This window comes from Panthera leo, chromosome C1 (assembly GCF_018350215.1).
Source record: "Panthera leo isolate Ple1 chromosome C1, P.leo_Ple1_pat1.1, whole genome shotgun sequence".
Lineage (NCBI taxonomy): Eukaryota > Metazoa > Chordata > Mammalia > Carnivora > Felidae > Panthera > Panthera leo.
This window is the reverse complement of record NC_056686.1, coordinates 214,539,702-214,560,162: the sequence shown is the minus strand read 5'-3', so window position 1 is coordinate 214,560,162 and position 20,461 is coordinate 214,539,702. Positions and strand designations below refer to the sequence as shown.

At 48.8% G+C, this 20,461-nt stretch overlaps 1 long non-coding RNA gene across 3 annotated transcripts; it reads right to left on the bottom strand.

Moving 5' to 3' along the window:
- Positions 1–273: 273 nt before the first annotated feature.
- Positions 274–5,267, bottom strand: LOC122228403. Of its 3 annotated transcripts, XR_006206558.1 has the most exons (4): positions 4,811–5,267; positions 4,473–4,656; positions 1,586–1,718; positions 274–1,045 (listed from the first exon to the last, which is right to left on the bottom strand). It is a non-coding gene; the product is annotated as an uncharacterized LOC122228403 (long non-coding RNA). The 3 variants fall into 3 exon arrangements; XR_006206556.1 differs by lacking the exon at positions 1,586–1,718; XR_006206557.1 differs by lacking the exons at positions 274–1,045; positions 1,586–1,718 and adding an exon at positions 2,949–3,799.
- Between the last annotated feature and the right edge of the window lie 15,194 nt (positions 5,268–20,461).

The following is a 20,461-nucleotide window of genomic DNA, read 5'->3' as shown; positions in this document are numbered from 1 at the left end:
GCTCTATCACACACTTTTGAATGAGAAAATTTAGTCTCAAAGTTTATGAAATGATTTCCTGATTGCTTAAAAAGAAAAAGTAGAGAGGGGCGCCTGGGGGGCTCTGTCGGTTGAGTGACCAACTTTAGCTCAGGTCATGATCTTTGGGTTTGTGGGTTCGAGCCCCGTGTCGGGCTCTGTGCTGACAGCTCGGAGCCTGGAAACTGCTTCGGATTCTGTGTCTCCCTCTCCCTCTGCCCCTCCCCCACTTGCACCCTGTCTCTCTCCCTCTCTCTCTCTCTCTCAAAATAAGTAAACGTTAAAAAAAACTTTTAAGAAAAGGAAAGAAAAAGTAGAGAAACGTCGATTATAACTGGGTCCCAGCTGAATTCATCCTGGGTTTGCTCATAAGGAGATCTCGCTCGAAGAACAGAACTTGGTTCTGGGATCAAAGACCAGCCACCAAATTACATCTTTTCAGTTACAGTGGCATCGTCTCTGTCTATGAATCCTTCACAAATGCGTGTTTCTTCGTCAACTACTCTCCCAAGTGCATCAGATAAGTGGACTTCTCTGTTTCACTTTTAAAATAAGAAACCGGGCTGCCCTTGACTGCCATCAAATGCACCCTCCTCAGCCTGACACACCCTTCTGCATTCAGCAGGATTCAGTAAAACAGGCAGACGTCCTGGGGCAGCCACTGGTCAGCAGCTGATTGGCTTTTGGTCTTAGAAATCCGTCCCGAGAAATTAAGGGCCATCTCTCCAGGTCACAAGTCGTCGCAGGGAGCTGTTCGCATGCTCCCCTATCAGGATCTTGCCCTGTCACACCTTGCCCCAGAAGTTTCTCTTCTGCCCCTAGGAAAGACATTTAGGAAGCTGGTCACATCTGTCCCCTTGGCTGGTGGCGTGGGAGAGCTCCTTCTCCCGCGGTTCTGTCCGGGGAAGTTGAACAGCCTGTGCTTGGTGCCCATTCTTGATGACGTTGTTGGCTGTGGGCACTGCTTAGATTAGAAGCCTGGTAGAGGTTAGGGTTTGCGGGCGCTTGGAGTTGACGCTGTTACCATCTGCAAAACACACAAATTCAAAAACATGCAGTGACTGTCCTAAAAACCCGTAGGACACACCTTCCCACCCCCTCGCCGGTATATCTTGTTCGTCACTGCTTTTCGGAGCGGAAAATCCACCGGCTCCCCAGCACCGGGACCGTCCGTCCCCTGCAGAGACCGACTGTTGGTCAAGGGTTCACCGCCGAAAGGGGAAAAGAGCTCTTGATAACCCCGATGGGCTCGTCCGTCGCCAACAGAAGTTTGACAACATTTAAACAATCACAGAGGGAGCCGGAGTCTGCCAACAAAAGTTGGAAAAGTTGCGAAACTGGCCCCGTGGAAAGTTTTGAAACCTACAGAGGCTCAATCAGACTCCATTGTGGATTTTGCTCAACAAATGTCCTGACTGTAAAAATGACGTGAAATAGAAATCTGAGCCTGCGCACAAATTCGAGTTTTGTATTGTTCTTTTCTTTGCATTCACGTGTTATTGAGATTGAGGCCCCAGCAAATACTGGGTAATATAATATAATATAATATGGTAATATAATATAATACCTGCGCCCCTTTGGGGAGGGTAATCAGGGTGTTGCTTCAAGTACTCATTTGTGTAATACAAATACTTTACGGCTGATGAGTATTTCAGCTTTCATCCATCACTGGGATAGTAGAATGAATCTGGCAATCAGATCTGCTGGAGAGAGGGAGATGTGGTGTGCAGAAAGGCAGGAGCAGAGAGAGAAGAGGGGGATCCTTGCCTCCAGAGACTTCCCACTTGGGCGTCTTCAGACCAAAATCCCCTTCCTGCCCTTCCTTCTTTTCTATTTTCTTCCTTTTTAAAGCTTTAGTATTTCTTGCCTTGTATTAACTTTTTTTAACACCTCTTTTTTTTTTTTTTTTTTGAGTCCCCTTGCGGTCCCTAGAGGAGGAGGGGAGAGGAGGGAAGAGGGGGGACACCTGTGTCCTCTCCTGGAAATGTACCCATACAACAGGGTCCTCAGAAAACCTGGCGAAAACGGAACATCAAGCTAAACCCAAATGCAGAATAAAGGGAAGAAGGGGGGTGTTTGGGCAGAAAGCCAGAGTTCCATCATTTGAGCGATTTGAGAAGGAAAGCATGAGCCACCCGCCCTCACTGCCCTCTGGTAACCCTCCTGCCCCAGCTTCCCTCCACTGGAAGGGAAGCTTCCCTCCACAGGAGGGGCCTTCATAGGAGGGGCCGCAGCAAGGGTACCTGCCCCAGGGTCTCGTGTAGCCCTCAGAGACACCAGGCAGGGCTTCAGGAAACTTCCAGAGACCATGGGGAATGCCGAGGTGCCTGGGTGGCTCAGTCAGTTAAGCACCTGACTTGATTTCGGCTCAGGTCGTGATCTCACGGTTCCTGGGTTCTGGCCCCGAGCCCGGCTCTGCACTGACAGTGTGGGGCCCGATGGTGATTCCCTCTCTCTCTTTCTCTCTCTCTCTCTGCCCCTCCCTCCTCCAAAATAAATAAACATTAAAAAAAGAATGTGGCCGCTGAGGGGGTGCGCCCGGGTGTCTCAGTCAGTTGAGCGTCCAACTTTGGCTCAGGTTGTGATCTCACAGTTGGTGAGTTCGAGCCCCGCATCAGGCTTGGGGCAGTCAGCCTGTCAGCTCGGAGCCTGCTTCAGATCCTCTCTCCAACTCTCTCTCTGCTCCTCCCCGTCCCCCCCCCCCATGCTCTCTCTGTCTCAAAAATAATAAAGAAAAGGTTTTTTTAAAAAAAGAAAAAAAGAAGACGTGGGGAATGTTGCCTTGCATAGGTGGTACTTCTCTCTTCCTGCCCTCCTCTCCCCTCCTCCTTCCCCTCCCTCCTCCCTTCCCTCCTCCTGCCCTCCCCCTCCCTCCTGCCCCCGCCCAGGGCAGGTCCAGTAATGAAGATTCAGTGGAAACAGATCTTCTATGATTCTGTGCATTGTCTTTCACCACAAATCACAGTACTGGAAAGCTAGACAGCAGCGTAGGGATCACCTTGACCAACCTCCCTCTTTTTACACCTGCATCCCCCCGCCCCGGCCCCACGTAAAAGAGAAGAACAAAAAAATAAAATGACAGACTATTTAGGACTGAATTTAACTCGTCTTCCTGCCAGCGGCTCTCACAATCCCGCGCTGTAGGCACAAATGGCTGAACCAGGACTTGGCTAATGGTGGTGACAATTAGCATTTGTTACTTGTTTTAACGAGCCAAGTGGATAATTGTTTCTGGCCAGAGCCACCGGGGACGCGACCAGTTGTCTGCGTTCCTAATTTCTGGGCTCAAGCTCTTCCGGGGTGGCAAGCCTGGAATTGATGAGGTGTCCCGTCCGCCGCCCAAACCCTCCAGGGACACCAGACCTGAGACCCGCGGTCGCCCCCGCTTCCTTTTCGTGGTGACCCACTGGGTGCTCCAGCTCCCAGGGGCGGGGCCTGTGGCGCAGGTGCTCGGGGAGCACTCTTCCCCCCCCACCCCCCCCAGGTCCGGCTCCACTCACACTGCGGGTCCTCAAGCCAGGCCCGCTCCCAGCACCTCTCCGGGGCCAGAGGCCTGAGTCCTGAGTCTCTCCTGCTCGTCTGCATTCAGAGTAAGATGTTCGATGGCATTTTCTCGGAGCCTCTGGAGCTGTCTGACACCCAGAGTGTAGACTGAATTCAGTTCTTGGGTCTCTGCGCGGGGGGTGGGGGTGGGGAGTGTGGCCCCCCCTATGGATTTGAAGAGGCGGGCAGCCGCACTGGCCGTCCTGGGGAAGTCCTTACTGCCAGCACGCCGATGTTTCTGGATAAAGTGTGGTAAACATCATACATTCTGTGTTGGACCGTGTTGAGAAAACTGGGAGGGTTCAGAACGTGCCTCTCCCCAAAAAGGATGACATTTTGGCATGTGGATTATTTTGAGGCCAAGGCGGCGGCGGGGGGGGGGGGGGGGGAACCAGAAGGCACAAGAAAAGCTCTTTACCTCCCCCGAACTCCCTAAAATAAAGTCTGTACTTACCCTTTTGCAGAGGAAATTTACATTTGTAGAGGAAGAGAGCTCCCAGCCGGCATCTTTCACGGCAGAGGCCCTCCCGTGCACAACAAGGCCGCTGCGATTTAGCAGCTATTTGCACTTCCTTCCCTCGCCCACCCCTTAATTTCCCTCCTTCCACGCCCACCCCCCACCCCTCCCCCCACCAAGCCCGACCCCCCTCCCTTTCCTGCCTTCGGGATGGTGTGTAAATCTCCACCAGCGGAGAGTCACCTTGGGTCCCCTATTTTTGTGAGCCCTGGTGGGCACATACATAATTAAAGCTGGGGGGCTTTCCCCCTATTAAACCGTCTTATGGCAACTTAATTCTCAGACCAGCCTCCCCTGCAGTTTCCGGGAAGCCAAAAATGCCAAGTCCTTCTTATTAAGGGAGAAGTCAGATTATTCATTTAGGCCAAACACTGAGAAAAGATTTGCTACGAACCACGTCAAACTCCTGATCTGTTTTTAAAAGGTCGGCTGGAGGATAGAGGAGTCAGGCGGGTGCACACGCGCGTGTGAGAACCAGGAACCGGGATTTCGGGTGCACAGGGGCTCCGCCGTTTGCCCGTGTAGCTACATCTGCCCTCGTGACTTCATCCGGTTCCCCTTTCCTTCTCGACCGCAGCCTGGAAGCGATGGAGAGACAAGAAGGGAGGCTCACGGCAGCGTTTGTGATTAGTTTCCAACCCTCTGCACTTTTCCGGCACACCCGTCTCCTAGAGATAGTGGAAACGAGACAAAGGGGTCAGGGAGGGACAAACTTTTGGAAACGACTCTTACCCCGACGGGTACGTTGCTGCAGTGTCTTCCTGAACTCTCCAGGACCCCTTGGATGCAGGTGTTAACATTCTCTTTTTAGAGGTGCGGGATCTGAGGATCAGAGAGGTTAAGTCATCTGTCCGAGGTCACACAGCTAAGTAGGTAGTTGATACAGGATTTGAATCGATGCAGGTGGATGCCTTTAGAGACAAGCAGGCCTCCGCCTACCCCCAAGCGGTGACCCGACGTCAGAGGGACGGACCTTCTGGTCCTTCTACCACTCTCTCCACCTCCGAGGGGCTCCCCTCTCAGGCTCTCTGCCCTTTAAGTGCCCGGGGGTCTGCGGGAACTGCTTTTCTCCAGCTGGGTGAGCCCTCTAGTCGCACCAAGCATTTCTCGGGTTTCGCAACTTGACTGACAGGTTTGAGGGTGGAATCGGGAGCCCACAAGCCACAGCTCTTTCCTCCTCCACCCCACCCCGGGAACCCCCGCGCCCCCCGCGCCCCCCGCCCCATCCTGCTCCTCGAAACCCATCCGCCAGGCTCCGGATCCAGGCACTTTGTCCACACTGGAGACGAGAACGTTCCAGATCTTCCCTTGCTGGGCTCCCAAGCAGCCTCACCAGAGTAAAAACTGTCCTGTCCTCGAGAAAAGCAACTAATGGGCTATCTGTCCAAACCGGCAAGGGCGCGGTCATCTACACCCTGCGGCAATAGGGCGCTGACCCGACTTGCCCTTCCCGGGACCGGCTGATCCGACCGGAAGTCAGGGAGCGATTGGCTTGGTGGAGAAAAGCAGGGTGCACTGTTGGAGACACTGGCATTAAAATGTTTTTGTCGTTTATCTGAAAATCAAATTCGGCTGGGTATCCTATATTTTATCTAGCAGCCCTAAGACAAAGACGTAAGGAGGATAGTTCAATTTCATGGAGGTATTTTTCAGGGAGGGTAGACTTAGAAACTCAGAATTTGACTGTGCTGCGTTGCATAACTGCCGGGAGGGAAACCGTTCCTTCAATCTTTTCAATTCATCTTCCGTGAATCCTCCACTCCAAAAGTCTTAAAAATATGGCCGAGGGGCACCTGGGTGGCCCGGTCAGTTAAGAGACTGACTCTTGATCTTGGCTCAGGTCATGATCTCACGGTTCGTGGGATCGAGCCCCAAGTTAGGCTCTGTGCTGACTGTGCAGAACCTACTTGGGATTCTCTCTCTCTCTCTCTCTCTGTGTCTCTCTGCTCCTCCCCTGCTTGCTCTCTCTTTCTCTCTCTCAAAAATAAATAAATAAACATTAAAAAAATAGGTATGGCTGAAAGGGTTGCACTGATTGGAAACATTGCTATCACAATATCCCAGTGCGTTTTTAAGTAAGCTGGGGAAATTGCCTTTTCAAAACGCTGTTAGCATCAAGCAAAATGGGAAAAGAACTCAACACCCAGGAAATGCCCTGCACAGGCATAGAGGAGAAAAGGGGGGAAAAAACGAAACAGTCTGCCCTAGAGCTCCCATCAACTTTTGGCCTCCCACAAAGCAGACTCCCCGCCCCTCACCAGGCAAGCCTCACTTGCAGCCACATCCAGCTCCTGCTGAAAACACGGAAACAGACCAGGCCTGGGAATATAGACAGTATCCAAATGTTGAACGTGGCTGCACTCACCACACAAAGGAGGCTAATGCTTTGTCGACAAAATAGCCAGCATCTAATGCGTGGCAGTGATCGGCAAACTGGTGAATTTTACAAGCACGTGTGCTGCTGTTTCCAATTTCCTGATGCCATTAAATGGTGCTGGCCGCACACAGCATGACCTTCCCTCGCATTTCCTTTGGCTTCCGAAGCTAATGGTTTTTCCCATTAGGTTTATAAAAGTAACGCACGCTCATTTACTGAAAATACAGAATGTTCAAAAAAAAAAAAAAAAAAATGGGAGGGCGCCTGGCTGGCTCCCTTGGTGGAGTGTGCAACTCTTGATCTCGGGGCTGTGAGTTCGAGCCCCATGTTGGGTCGTAGAGATTACTTACAGTAAAATCTTTAAAGCAAAACAAAACAAAAAAGACTGTTCAAAAAAAAAAAAAAAAACCTCCACGGAAACTAGCTTGGCAAATAGTATTATAATCCCGCTACTCTACACGCTTTTAACCTCAGATGCATTTCTTTCCAGTCTTTTTAAAATGCTACTTTGGGGGCGCCTGGGTGGCTCAGTCAGTTGAGCTTCTGACTTCGGCTCAGGTCATGATCTCGCGGTCTGTGAGTTCGAGCCCCGCGTCGGCCTCTGTGCTGACAGCTCAGAGCCTGGAGCTTGCTTGGAATTCTGTGTCTCCCTCTCTCTCTGACCCTCCTCCGTTCATGCTCTGTCTCTCTCTGTCTCAAAAATAAATAAACATTTAAAAAAATAAATAAATAAAATAAAATAAAATAAAATAAAATGCTACTTTGTACAGTGTGTGCATTATGGTGTTCTGCTTTTTCTTCTTTTTTGCACGTTGCTTGGCACTCTTTTTATTTTATTTTTATTTTATTCTTTAATGTTTATTTATTTCTGGGAGACAGAGACAGAGCACAAGCGGGAGAGGAGCAGAGAGAGAGGGAGACACAAAATCCAAAGCAGGCTCCAGGCTCCGAGCTGTCAGCACAGAGCCTGACACGGGGCCCAAACCCACGAACCGTGAGATCATGACCTGAGCTGAAGTCAGACGCTTAACTGACTGAGCCACCCAGGCTCCCCTATTTTTATTTTATTTTAGAGAAAAACGCACGCGTGAGCAGGGGAGAGGGCCAGAGGGAGAGACAGAAGATCAAGAAGGCTGTATGCTCACCACGGAGACTGACGCGGGGCTCGATCCCAAGACCTGAGCCAAAATCAAGAGTCGGACACTCGACTCACTGAGCCACCCAGGCGCCCCCTAGAACTCTTTTTTAAACATCATTTAAAACAGCAACAGCATACTGGAAATAAAGTTAATGGTGAGATTAGCCAAGAAACGTATAACAAATTGTTAAAAATAAGACGACATGCCCCAAACAGAGTCGCTTATGCTAAGCCCCACATCACGAAACTGAAATTTGACTTAAGCCTCACATCGCCACACCGAGACCTAATTGCAGTTTCGACGCTCCCAGAAATAGAATCTTAAACCAATCCATCAGGAATCGCCTGATCCGCCCAAGTCAGATAATCCACCGTCCGTCCTCTAACTGAAAGTGACCTCGGCACAGTCAACCTGATTTTGTGTCCAACATAACTTCCTTGTCCCCACTCTTTTCTGCCCAGGACTCTTTCATTTTGCACAGCTCCTCGGCACTCCTTTCTGTCTGCGAGATGGGCTGCTGCCTGACTCATGGAGGGCTGGATAAAGCCAGCAAGATCTTTAAAATTTCTTAGTTGAATTTTGCTTCTTAACAGTCCTTTTAGGGAGGCTCCACTTCCCCCCCAAATAAGCATGCATAGCTACGAAAGAAACTTCATCCAAGTTTTATTCTGATAACATCTTCCCCTGTAGGCTGACGTTGTCGTAAGCTCTTGAAGGGGTCAGTGTCATTTCCTACAGATTCCAAAACATACAAGAAAATGAACAGTTTTCCTTAGGTTTCTGGAAATGGGCAGTTCCACTTAGCTTCCTTGCCTAAAAAACTCAGAAAGCCACAAGCTTCTGTTCATGCACAAACATGTATAAATGTACAAATATGTTCGTAGGCCCCCCGGGTGGCCCAGTAGGTGAAACATCTGACTCTCGGTTTCGGCTCAGGTTGTGATCTCACGGTTCGTGGGTTCCAGCCCCGAGTCAGGCTCTGTGCTGACAGTGAGGGGCTGCTGGGGATTCTCTCTGTCTCTCTTTCTCTCTCTGCCCCTCCCCAACCCATGTTTACACACTCTCAAAAAAATTTTTAAAAATGTTCACAATAGTGTTCTTTATAATTTCAAAAGTATAAAATAAAAATCACTAAATGTTCAGCATGAAGGGGGTTGGCTAAGTAAATTACAGAACATGGGAACAATCCTTTCAGTAATGGAAAATTATTCAGCCATCAAAAGCAATGATTACAAAGAACATTGATTGACATTAACTTTTTTTCTTTTTTTCCTTTTTCTTTTTTCTTCTTTTTTCCTTTTTCTTTCTTCTTTTTCTTCTTGTTTTTTTCTTCTTTTTTCCTTTTTCTTTCTTCTTCCTTTTCTTCTTTTTTTTTCTTCTTTTCTCCTTCTTCTTCTTCTTCTTCTTCTTCTTCTTCTTCTTCTTGGCTCTATGCCCAACATGAAGCTTGAACTCACAACTCTGAAGCCAAAAACAGGATGGTTGTTCTAGGGAGAGGCGCCGTTACCAATGTTAACTTTTTTTTTTTTTTAACTAAACACCCAAGTGTATGTAAACAAGTATTTAGATTTTATACACATACGAAGAGGGATTGGAGCCAGGCGATGAGATGATGGGTGGTGTTCTCTTCTCCTTTCTTTGATTCTGCCTTGTCTAAATTGCCTTTCTTGTTTGTAGCAATCCTGTCTTTGTTGGTCTTCTCCCCTTACCTTCTGGTTGTGGGTCAGAGGGTTAAACTGCCAGACCCCTCGACGGGCACCCCAGCTTTCTCATTCTTTCCACACCAAATACCCTACACGTGAGGGGGGATTTTGCCAATTGCAAAACACGGTTTGTTCTCGGGCAAGCTCCTGAGGTCCGTTAGCGTTAGGAAATTTGTTTGCACAGACCTGGCTGTCGCAGCTCCTAACGGTGACTCTTGCTAATAGGACGTGGAAAAGAAGGAAAGAGCACAAACAGGGCAGAATTAGAGAGATGAGCTCTGGACTCCACAGGTCCACCCAAGATGGACGGGGGGCGGGCACGGCCCCTCCACCAGCACATGCCCTTGGATGGAGAACTCTGGGGAGATGCCCTTCCTCGGGGGGACCCGCCCTCATTTCTTCCCTGTGCTTGCCACATGGTTGCAAAGCATGCTGGGAGCTCACAAGGGGGTGATGGAGAATTGGGAGAAGCTGGAAAGAGTGAGGATCCCCGTGGGAGCGACTAAATGTGTTGGAGATCCAGGGAGGGTGAGTCAACAGCCCAAATTAATCCATCCAGAAAGAAAGCTGAGCCTGAACTGGATTTGAGTCACTGTTTTCGCCCCGGTGGGTTATTCTGCTCTTTGAGGCCCGGTCCAGAAGCCTGGTGTCGCTAAGTGGCCCTTTACAACATGGAACCGAAATGCAGATACGGGCTAGGAGGGTTGCCTGGGTGGCTCGGTGGGCTAAGCGCCTCACTTCAGCTCAGGTCCTGATCTTACAGTTCATGAGTTCGAGCCCCACATCGGGCTCTCTGCTGTCAGCACAGAGCCCGCTTCGGATCCTCTGTCCCCGTCCCCCCTACCCCCTCTCAAAAACAAACATTAAAAAAAAGAGAGAGACTAGGAGAAAAAGGCACAGGTCTGGAATCAGAGCTCCGAGCGGATGGGCCAAAACCCTGGGTAGGGTATGGAGAGGGAGTGTGCTGTAGTAGAAGGATCCAGAGCATCGGAGCCTGCCGGAGAGGTGGGCGTTTGAATTTCAGTCCCCCCCAGCCACTGGCCCCACCGCAGCCTGCACGATGGCTCCCCTGCCCTGTCCGAAGCTTACACAGTCCCTTTTTTGGGACCTCAGCTACCCATGCCCCTGACGGGGGGCCGAGGCCGGGACTTGCTTTGCTGAAACCCTGAGAAAAAGCTTTCTTGCTCTTTCCGCTTTGCCCCGAGCACACCTCCGCCCCCAAATCAGCTACACCCTCAGAATCTGGTTTGTAGAAAACTGTGGCGCCACACCCAGCCCTCTGCCAACACAGTAACTTGTGTGAGAAAAGGAACTTTGTGGTTACAAGGGGCTGGCTTGGGTGTTACTTTGTCGCCAAAGACCAATCTGAAAAATGCTAAACCCTGAGACCAGTTTCTTAAACTGTCAAAGACCTGTTTCATGTGGTTCTTGGGGGAACGGAACAGTGATGGGCAGAGTGGTGTTGGGCACACATTTGGCTGAGAGACACGGACAAATAGAGGGTGACGCTGTCCCCTGGACGTTGTGTTCTGGCCACCGAAAGAGAGGGCCAGTGGCCAGAGTTTAAACTGTTTCTGTATCGTTTTCCCCTGAGTTGTAATTTCTCTCTCTCTTCCTTGGAAAATATTGATCCAGAAATGAAACACTTAAAACACATACATTTTTTTTTTTTTTTGATGTGTTGGACAAATGCAGTCTTCCTGTGGGAAAAGGCAGTCGCTGTGGTTGAAATGGCCTCTCTTTGCTCGCCTGAGTGTGACCTCTCTCGAGTGAGAGATTGCACAACACGTCCAGGCCTTGCACCCGGATTTATTTTTGTGCCAGCGGCCGAACCAGGAAAACCTGCTTACGTTGCCTAGAGCTGTTTCTGCAAAAAGGCAACCGGGGCTCCCTTGCTTCTGTCAGGTGCAAGGCTGTGTCCCAGAGACCGAGCACTTGGCCTGCATCGTGTTCCGCTGCGGGTGCCCCCCTGTCTGGCCCCTTCCTTGGGTGTAGGGGTAAGTCTTCCTTACCTCGGGCCAGGACTTGGGACCTTGCTTTAGGGCTGGACTCTCTCCGGAGAGGCATCGCTGCTGGAGTGTTCTTCTGATACCCGGGCCCTATCACAGTCTTCTGGGACCAAAATCTTTGCTGGCTCCCCATTGTCCGTCAATATCTCCACCTGCCTCCCTGGGTCTCGGGTGTGTGGGGGGGGAGGGGGAGAGGTTGTCCTCAGTTACAGGGTGTTCCTGTCCCTAAGGAAATTCTGCCCACCCACTAGGAGCTGGACAGTCTCCTGCATTCCAATCTCCACTCAACCTTTTCTAATCTCTAATGGTATGGAATCCCTCTCAACCATGACAACTGGCCCTCAACGTTCATTTTAATAAATTTTATTTCTCTTTATTTTAAAAAAAAGTTGTTTTTTTTTTTTAAGTTTATGGATGTATTTTGAGAGAGACAGAGACGGTGTGAGCCAGGGAGGGGCAGAGAGAGAATCCCAAGCAGGCTCCACACTGTCAGCACAGAGCCTGATGTGGGGCTCGAACCCACGAAGTTGTGAGATCATGACCTGAACTGGAAGAAAGAGTCGGACGCTTGACCGACTGAGCCACCCAGGCACGCCTCATTTTAATACGTTTTATAGTCATGGTCGAAAACTCGGAAATTAAAGAAAATTACAGAGAAAACAGTAATACAGAAACAGAGCCGCTCCTCGGAAGGGGATTGCTGTTAACACGGGGTGTATTCTTCCCCTGCAGGTGGATAAGGACCAAACAGAATGATAATCCTTAGGGCTGGCAGAGAAGAGTGAAGTAAAAACTGTCAGGCAGAGTGGTACATTGGAAGACAACAGGGAAATAAGAAATATCAAGCATTCAAAAGTGAATATTGCCCATAGAACTTGGTGCAATGATTTTATACCTCAGAATTTATCCTCTGGAAATAATAGCAGAAATCTGCAAAAGTATTGCTTTGAGAGACCCCACTGCACCATTGTTTTCAGTTGCCTAAAAAAAAATGGAAACAATGTAATGGTCCATCAGTTGGGAATTCATGTAAACAATTACGAAACATCCCTCCCATGAAATACTATGAAGTCAGTAGCAAGAAAACAAAGTGCAGTTGGGATATACAGCATGACCCAGATCGCGGTATTGTAATTTTTAAAAATGTGTCTTATTTTTACTTACCTAACGTCAATTCCAAAGTCCTTTGCTTCGATTATTGACACAAACAAAATGTTTCATGTGCATAGAAATATTTTTTGGCAGGGGCGCCTGCCTGGCGCTGTTGGTTAAGCGTCCAAATTTGGCTCAAGTCATGATCTCATGGTTCACAGGTTCGAGCCCTGCATGGGGCTAGGCCTGCTTGGGGGATTCTCTCTTACCCGCCCCCCCACCCTTCCCCCAACTTGCACTTCCTCTCTCTCTCAAAATAAATAAATAAACAAAAAAATGTCTTTGGGCATGAGGCATGTCAACGATTAATGGTGGTTCTCTCAGAGGAATGAAATTTAGAGACATCCTTTTTTGTGATCTGTACGTCCCTGTATTTTGTAATAATCAATAAAACACCACAGTCCCGTGCTAGAATAACAATAACAAAAATTCATGACTGGAACTGTCCGAGTGTGATAACGTATAGGGATTTCAAAGGCCTTAAATCAAAAAAGGAAAGCCTCTGCATACACAAAACTAGATATTTAAAATTGCACCCAGAAGTAAGCGTTAACTGGGTAAGTTATAAACAAGGAAATCCACAACGATGCACAAATGAAGAAGCAGAATGAAGAAAAGCAATGAAATCCTAAAAAAAGAAAGAAAGAGAAAGAAAGAAAGAGAAAGTAAGAAAGAGAGGAAGAAAGAGAGGAAGAAAGAGAGGAAGAAAGAAAGAAAAGAAGAAAAAAAGAAAGGAGAAAGAAAGAAAAAAAGAAAAAAAAAAAGAAGCAGAATGAAGAAAAGCAATGAAATCCTAAAAAAAGAAAGAAAGAGAAAGAAAGAAAGAGAAAGTAAGAAAGAGAGGAAGAAAGAGAGGAAGAAAGAAAGAAAGAAAGAAAGAGAAAGAAAGAAAGAAAGAAAGAGAAAGAAAGAAAGAAAGAAAGAAAGAAAGAAAGAAAGAAAGAAAAAAAGAAAGAAAAAATTAAAGTAAGTAAAAAAAACAATGAAATCCTAAGCGGACCTCGTAAACCATGTATAAATGCCTCCTCGGGAACTCTGTGAATCGCATTGCTAGGCAGCAGAAGACCTGGACTTGTGAAGGGGTCAATGCTGACCCTCTGGGGTCAGCTGCCCCTTCCCCGTACCCCTGTGCCCCCCTGCCCCCCTCCCCACCACACTTAGGGCACGTTCTTTGATGCATCGTTTCTACTTGGCTAAAGCAGTCACCCCCTTCTGGTCACCTCCCCCCCCCCCCCCCCCACCCAATCATCGCTCGCTTGGACAAGAATTTGCATCAAGATACTGGAAAGGTAAACAGCAGCCCTGTGCTTGCCCCCACACGGAGGGAGTGGTGTGGACTTTCTCAAGAGGCCTTATCACTACCGGCCGGGCATTCGCACCGCGGGCCTCCCTCATCTGCAATCGCTCAAACGGTCAGTTCTCCAGCCACAGAGACTTCAAAGAACAGCGTCATCGGCCGATTCGACCTGGCACAGTGTCTACACAAGCTGGGAGCCTCAGCAGGGCCCGGGTTCGCTAATTTAAACCCGAAGTTAGTGCATGCACTTCCCAGTCCGTAAAAGAGACGTCATTTTCTCCCCGGGCCTCTGCGAGCTTTCAGACTCGTACTTTCTATGGTGGATGGTCTTTTCTGGGTCACCCCCCACCCCTGCGGCTCTAGTTCCTTCCTTAACGAAGCATTGGCTCAAAGGGCAACACTCAACGTTAACCGCAGAGACTTTTCCAGATGCTGTGCCTTGTAGGGCTGGTTGGCTCAGTTCCCAAGGCTTGCTAACGATCTAGGCAAAAGCAAAGACGAGAAGCAAACTGACTTCCCGAGGCTTGTCTGGCACGGCCAGAAGCTACAAAATTAATTGATGGCATTTTCTCAAGGGAGCCGCTGAGAATCCCTCGCAAGTTTCTGGGTTGCGGGGCTTTCGCAGATGCTAAGTAGGGCTCAGCCCCGGCCCTTTGAGGCTCATTCATTCAGAGGCGGGGGGTGGGTCACCATCCTGCTCGTCTGGAGTCCCAAGGAATTCCTCAAAGCACCCGCCTGCCTTCGCAGAGGCAGAACGTTGTGTCGAGTCCGGGTGGACGCGGCCCTAGGATGTTTCCGACCCTGGAGTCAGTGCCTGGATGTCAGTGGTGTGCGTTGTACAAGTGGGGTCATAACCCGGAGAGAGAGGCTGAAACTCAGATCCAGAGACAGGAAGCCACCCAAGTGTCGGCTTTGCCGTGACTTGGGCACGTACATCTATCGTAGTGTTTCTCAGCGGGTTGACGGGAGACTCTCTACTCACCCCCGCGGGCAGCCCACGGTCACACTCACACACACGCACACACGCTAAGCACTCCCGTAATACTCATCCCGCACACATAAGGTTTCTGTGCTCGGGTAAGGCGCTGTCTCGTGATTGACGACGCACAGCAAAGGCTCTGAGAAGTCCTGCAGTCAAGAAACTTGAGCAACTAACTTGCTCACCGGCTGTGCCCCACGTCCACTGGGCCACAGCCCGTTTCCACACAACCTCTGCGGTTTCGGTGAAGCGCACTGAGCCCATGCCGGTGGTGCAGCTGCCTGCCTTCGTGGACTTGCCCTTGGTTTTCAGACTTTAGCGACTACGTCATTCTTCTGCACCCAAGGGCCTCTGGCCCCTCATCTTCCACCGTGCTCCCAGTCGGGCCAGTTGGGCCCGTGTGTGAGGTGGGGATCTGTTCCTCTCTGTGTTTAGTGGTGGAGGGAGGCCTCATAACTCTGACGGAAAGACCCGACATTCCCCAGCCTCGGGGTCACATAGGTCGGCACCTTGTTTCTTTGGTAACAGTGTCCCCGCCCCGCTGAGCCTCCCGCCCCTGGGGGGAGAATGTGGAGAATCCTCCTGGGTGCTTTTCTCCCTGCTTCCTCTTTCTGAGGCCAGGCTCCACTACTTTAACGGGATGCCTGATGGTCGCACTGGTGTGGTTACCCCGGGGCGGGGGGTTGCCAATGGCTTTGCGGGCACCAGTCCGAGGTCCTGTCTCTCCTGGTGGTGGAAAGAGGTCTCCTCTGCCTTCTGAGGACAACCAGGCTCTAGAATCAGGATCAGGAAACCAGGCTCTAGAATCAGGATCAGGAAACCAGGCTCTAGAATCAGGATCAGGAAACCAGGCTCTAGAATCAGGATCAGGAAACCAGGATCTAGAATCAGGATCAGGAAACCAGGATCTAGAATACCCACTGTTGGGCAGCACGTGCAGGCACTTAAATCTAAGGTTGGGGCGCCTGGGTGGCTCAGTCGGCTAAGCGTCCGACTTCAGCTCAGGTCATGATCTCACGGTCCGTGAGTTCGAGTCCCACGTTGGGCTCTGTGCTGACGGCTCAGAGCCCGGAGCCTGCTTTGGATCCTTTGTCCCCCTCTCTGTCTGCCCCTCCCCTGCTCGTGCCCTCTCTCTCCTTCTCTCTCTCTTTCAAAAATAAATATTTAAAAAAAGAGAGAGAGAAGAAAACATAAAAAAAAAAAAAAAGAAGCTTATAAATCTGTGACCTGAAAATGCCACCAGCCTCGATTTTCTCGGCTGTAAAATGGATATTCTTTTATACTAGTTCCTCCTCTGGTTGTCGTAAGGAGTAAGTGAGATAAAGATGTAAACTCTCAGCCGGTGCCCGTCACACAGTAAGTAAGTGCGTGATAACTGTAAACGTCTGTACATGCGTCGCTCATGCACAGCACATAATGCGTCGCTCATACACAGCACATAGCAGGTGTCACCAAATGCTTATTCTCGCGCGTTCGTAAGTAGGAAAACACTCGTAGAAAGAGCCAAAGCCCTTGCCTCCGCCTACCAACACGCTGACATGTAAAAGCTTGTTTGTTTTTCTGCTGATATTTTTGCATTTATAATTCATGAATGGATGAAATGATCCTGTCTGCCTTTTCCCTTAGGAAGCCAGAATTTAACTCGAGGCTGTGCTTACTCACTCTGCTCTGTGTGTGACGTGCCCTGAACACCACGGGATGGCATCACAGTGAGACTGGTCTGGCATCCGCACGGCATCCAGAGTCAGCGGCCCAGGTGAACTGGCCGCCAGCGGGAGCCAGGACACTGTCTGGGGTTAACAGAGGTTTTCAGAGGCGGGGAGAGGACCCCCACGGCTTCTCTTTGTTTTGTGCTAGTTGTTTGGAGCGGGTTGGAGGACACAGGGAGAGATAATGGCCCAAGGAAGGCTTAGGCGTCCCTTTGTTCCGGTTTATTTCAAGCCACTTGAAGAGGCCCTTTATTCTTCTGTTTGCTCCTAGTACTTCAAAGCTGGAGGGTTTTTCTGAGGGACGGAAGAGGGGGTTATCTGAGTCCTAAGCAGCTGGAGGGAGGTTGGAGGTTGCCAGTGAATGGGGCTCAGGGGCTGCTTATTGAGAAGCAGTTAAAAAAGAGGAAGGAAGAAAAAAGAAACAATTTGGTTTTGTACTTACAGCGACAGCCGTCCATCTAATAGTTGAGTTGCTAAGACTTGGTGAAGAAAAAGACAGTTTGCGCTTCTGGAAACAAATCGTCTCAGGCTTTCACGTGCCAATCCATCACCTGGGAGGCTTTTTCCCAAAGGCCCTTCCCAGGACTCACTGGAGGGGGCACGGATATTGAGCTGGGCCTGTAGGAATCTGCACTTTAATCTGAGTGCCCTAGGAAGGAGGTGTGGGGCATCCCCCTGACGAGGCTTCCGAAGCCATTAGAGAAATTCGGGGTCCTGGGGCACCACGGTTGCCTGGCCAAAGGCAGCTGGTAATATTCTGGATTACTTTGCTCTGGATTCCTAACCCCCTGTGGCTCCCTGGGAAATTCTGGGAAATTCTCGCCCCGGTTAAAGGGGAGATGGAACAAAGGAGGATTAAAAAAAAAAAAAAAAAAAAAAAAAGGAGGCAGACCCTTTTATCCCTTCTGGAAAAATAGCTCCAAAGCACTCTGGCCAGTTGGCTAGCTGAAGTCAGGCACGCGTTGTTGAGCCCCAGGAAGGAGAAAATGGAATTGGTCCCCATAGGTAAAGGACTCAGGGCACCTGCCTCAGGATCCCTGGAAGCGAATTAGCCCTGTGAGCCTGCAGTGTCCCCAGAAGGAAACGTACTCCCCGCAGCAGCCCTCCGCAGGAACATCGGCTCAAAGGGGCCAGGACCTTGCCTGAAGCGTCAGGTGGGTGTGTGCAGCACAAGTGCCCGTAACAACAAGAGTTCGAAGTTTCAAGAATAACCGGAAAGATGCAGGGTTTAGGAAAACAAAAGCAGAGACTGGCTGAGCTCACATGGAGGAAAGATACAGGGCTCCTTGCACATGATGAGGTTGTATTTACACACATATTCCACCGCGAACTTTGTCACAATTACGAATAACACGACGCGGTTCACATGAGGCTTTGATACAGTTTTCAATTCGCTGCTCACCAGGGCAAGGGTGAGACTCTTCTGTGACAAGTGGGTAGGGGCAATGTGTCTCCCAAGTGTTTCACTGCCCTGATGTGTCGTTTGGCAAGGAAAGGATTATACATATGATAAAGTTGTCTGGAAAATGTCGGGGCGAAACGGAGTGAAACACGGTTCCCTGTGGCAAAAGTTCCCTTTGTTCCTTACAAATCTGTGGACTTGGCCACCAGACCCTCCGGCAAAGATTGTCGTTGAAAATTAGCGTGTGCTGAACAGGGTCGGGGAATGCTGCGTCACACGATTCCAAGGGTCCCCTTTGACGCTTACAACCCACAGGTGGCACAGAAGAGGAAGTCACACAACTGCCCCCGTTTAGGCAGCAGGATGATAGATGGGTGTCTGAAAAATTGCAAGCACCTATTGACATGCTAAAACATTAAATGTAAAAAAAAAAAAAAAATCCATACCTACCAGTCGCAAAATAATTGCCTCTCCAGAGAACACAAGGGTGGGGGGGGCGGGGAAGAAAGAAAGAAACTGGTTTGACGTGTCCTCAAGAATCTAAATACAAATCGGCCTGACTCAGTCTACAAACGACAAAAAGAAATTGCACTACCCTTAGCCAAAAAAGACCCCTTTTCGATAGATAGCAAGTCTCATTGAAGGAGAGAATAATCATGGTGACCTGTGATTTCTGTGTCCTGAGCCTCAGGAAATCATACATGGTAACACCAGCAGTGATCGGACCCCAGAGAGTTAGGGGGCCGCCCCTCAGAAGAGCCCAGACAGCACCATTTCACCTACAGAAGCAAGACCTGGGATTCCAGGGAAGCCAGATAAGGGAGGCGAGAATGGGCACCCACGAGAATCCCTTTTACTTTCCTCCTTTTTTTCTTTTTCTTCTCCATTTTTCTTTTCTCTTTAGAGGCAAGGATTTGGAAAACTCAGAATCCCCGTCAATAAAAGGTGACAGGTCGGGATCACCACATGACAAATTCAGTACAAATAACAGTAAGAGAAGACAGTTTGAATGAAGCTAGAGTCCCCGGAGGGTTCATTTGAATTTAGGGAAGAAAGGAAAAGCGCAGACCTCATTTTGCCAGGGAGACGAGAATATTAGGGCTAGCTTAAAAATAGGCAAAGCACTTCATTTTGCAGAGCCTCTGATCTCTTCTTTACCTTATCATGTGAACACATGGCAGAAAGTCGACAACTGGTATGACTTAAATATGAAATCATATTTTACTGTAAGGGAGAAAAGCTATTTGCTGCCAAGGACATTTAATGTCAATCTCAGAACAGTAATTAGCATCATACTTAGAGCTGAGATGCTCTAGGAAGACCCATTAAAGAGAAGATCAGAAAAGGGTTCACACGGTCACCACCCCTCTTCAACATGGTCCTAGTAAAGGACTGGTATCCAACATATACAAAGAACTCTTAAAACTCAACAATAAGAAAGCAAACAATCTGATGCAAAAAACAAAAAACAAAAACAAAAACAAAACAAAAAAAAAAGCGCATCAAAGACTTTAACAGACACCTCACCAGAAAGTATACGAGAGCTCTGGATTTTCTCTTCAATATCTCTGCGACCCTAAAGCTGCTCTAAAAAAATAAAGCCTTTTGTAAAGCAGCTTGTGAGATGTAATTAAATGAATGTGAACAAATTCTTAACCTCCTTCTTTCTTTTCAGTTTAAAAAAAAATTTTTTTAAGTCTGCTTATTTATTTTGAGAGAGACAGAGAGAACGTGACGGGGGGAAGGGTGGGGGCGGGGGCAGGGGAGAGAATCCCAACCGGGCTCGAGGCCATCAGAGCACAGCCTGGCGTGGGTCTTGAATCCACAAAACCATGAGACCGTGACCTGAGCCGCTATCGAGAACTGGATGTTCAACCAACGAAGCCACCCAGGTGCCCCCTTCCTTATTTTTAAAAAATTTTGTTTATTTATTTTAAGTAAGCTCTACCCCCAACCTGGGGCTCAAACTCACGACCCCAAGACCAAAAGTCACGTGCTCTTCTGAGACAGCCAGGTGCCCCTATTAACCTCGTTATTAATGGCAATACCTAGTAGGAGAAAGAGCCACTGTCTGTATGTGTCTACATATGTGTGTATGTATATATAACTGTGTATATTATGTATATATGTACAAATATATCTATAGCATATGCCCAGGAATAAACTTATCAAAACAATGTGAGATTCCATTCAAGAAAAACAAAAATAGACTATAAAGGACATCTAAAGATAAACAGGATGGGGGCACCTCGGGGCTCAGTCGGTTAAGTGTCCGACTTCAGCTCAGGTCATGATCTCACGGTTCATGGGTTCGAAACCCGCGTCAGGCTCTGTGCTGACCGCTCAGAGCCTGGAGCCTGCTTCGGATTCTGTGTCTCCCTCTCTCTCTGTCCCTCCCCCGCTCACGCCCTGTCTCTCTCTGTCTCTCAAAAGTGAATAAAAATGTTTTAAAAAATTAAAAAAAAAAACTGGAGAGGTTTAGAGAAAGTTGTCATGTTCCTGGAGGATAAACTTATCAGTTGCAAATATGACATTTTTGCCCCAAATTAACTACAGGTTCAATGAAAGTCCGCGAACTTTCTAATGGATTTTTTTCTAATATTGAATGACAATTCC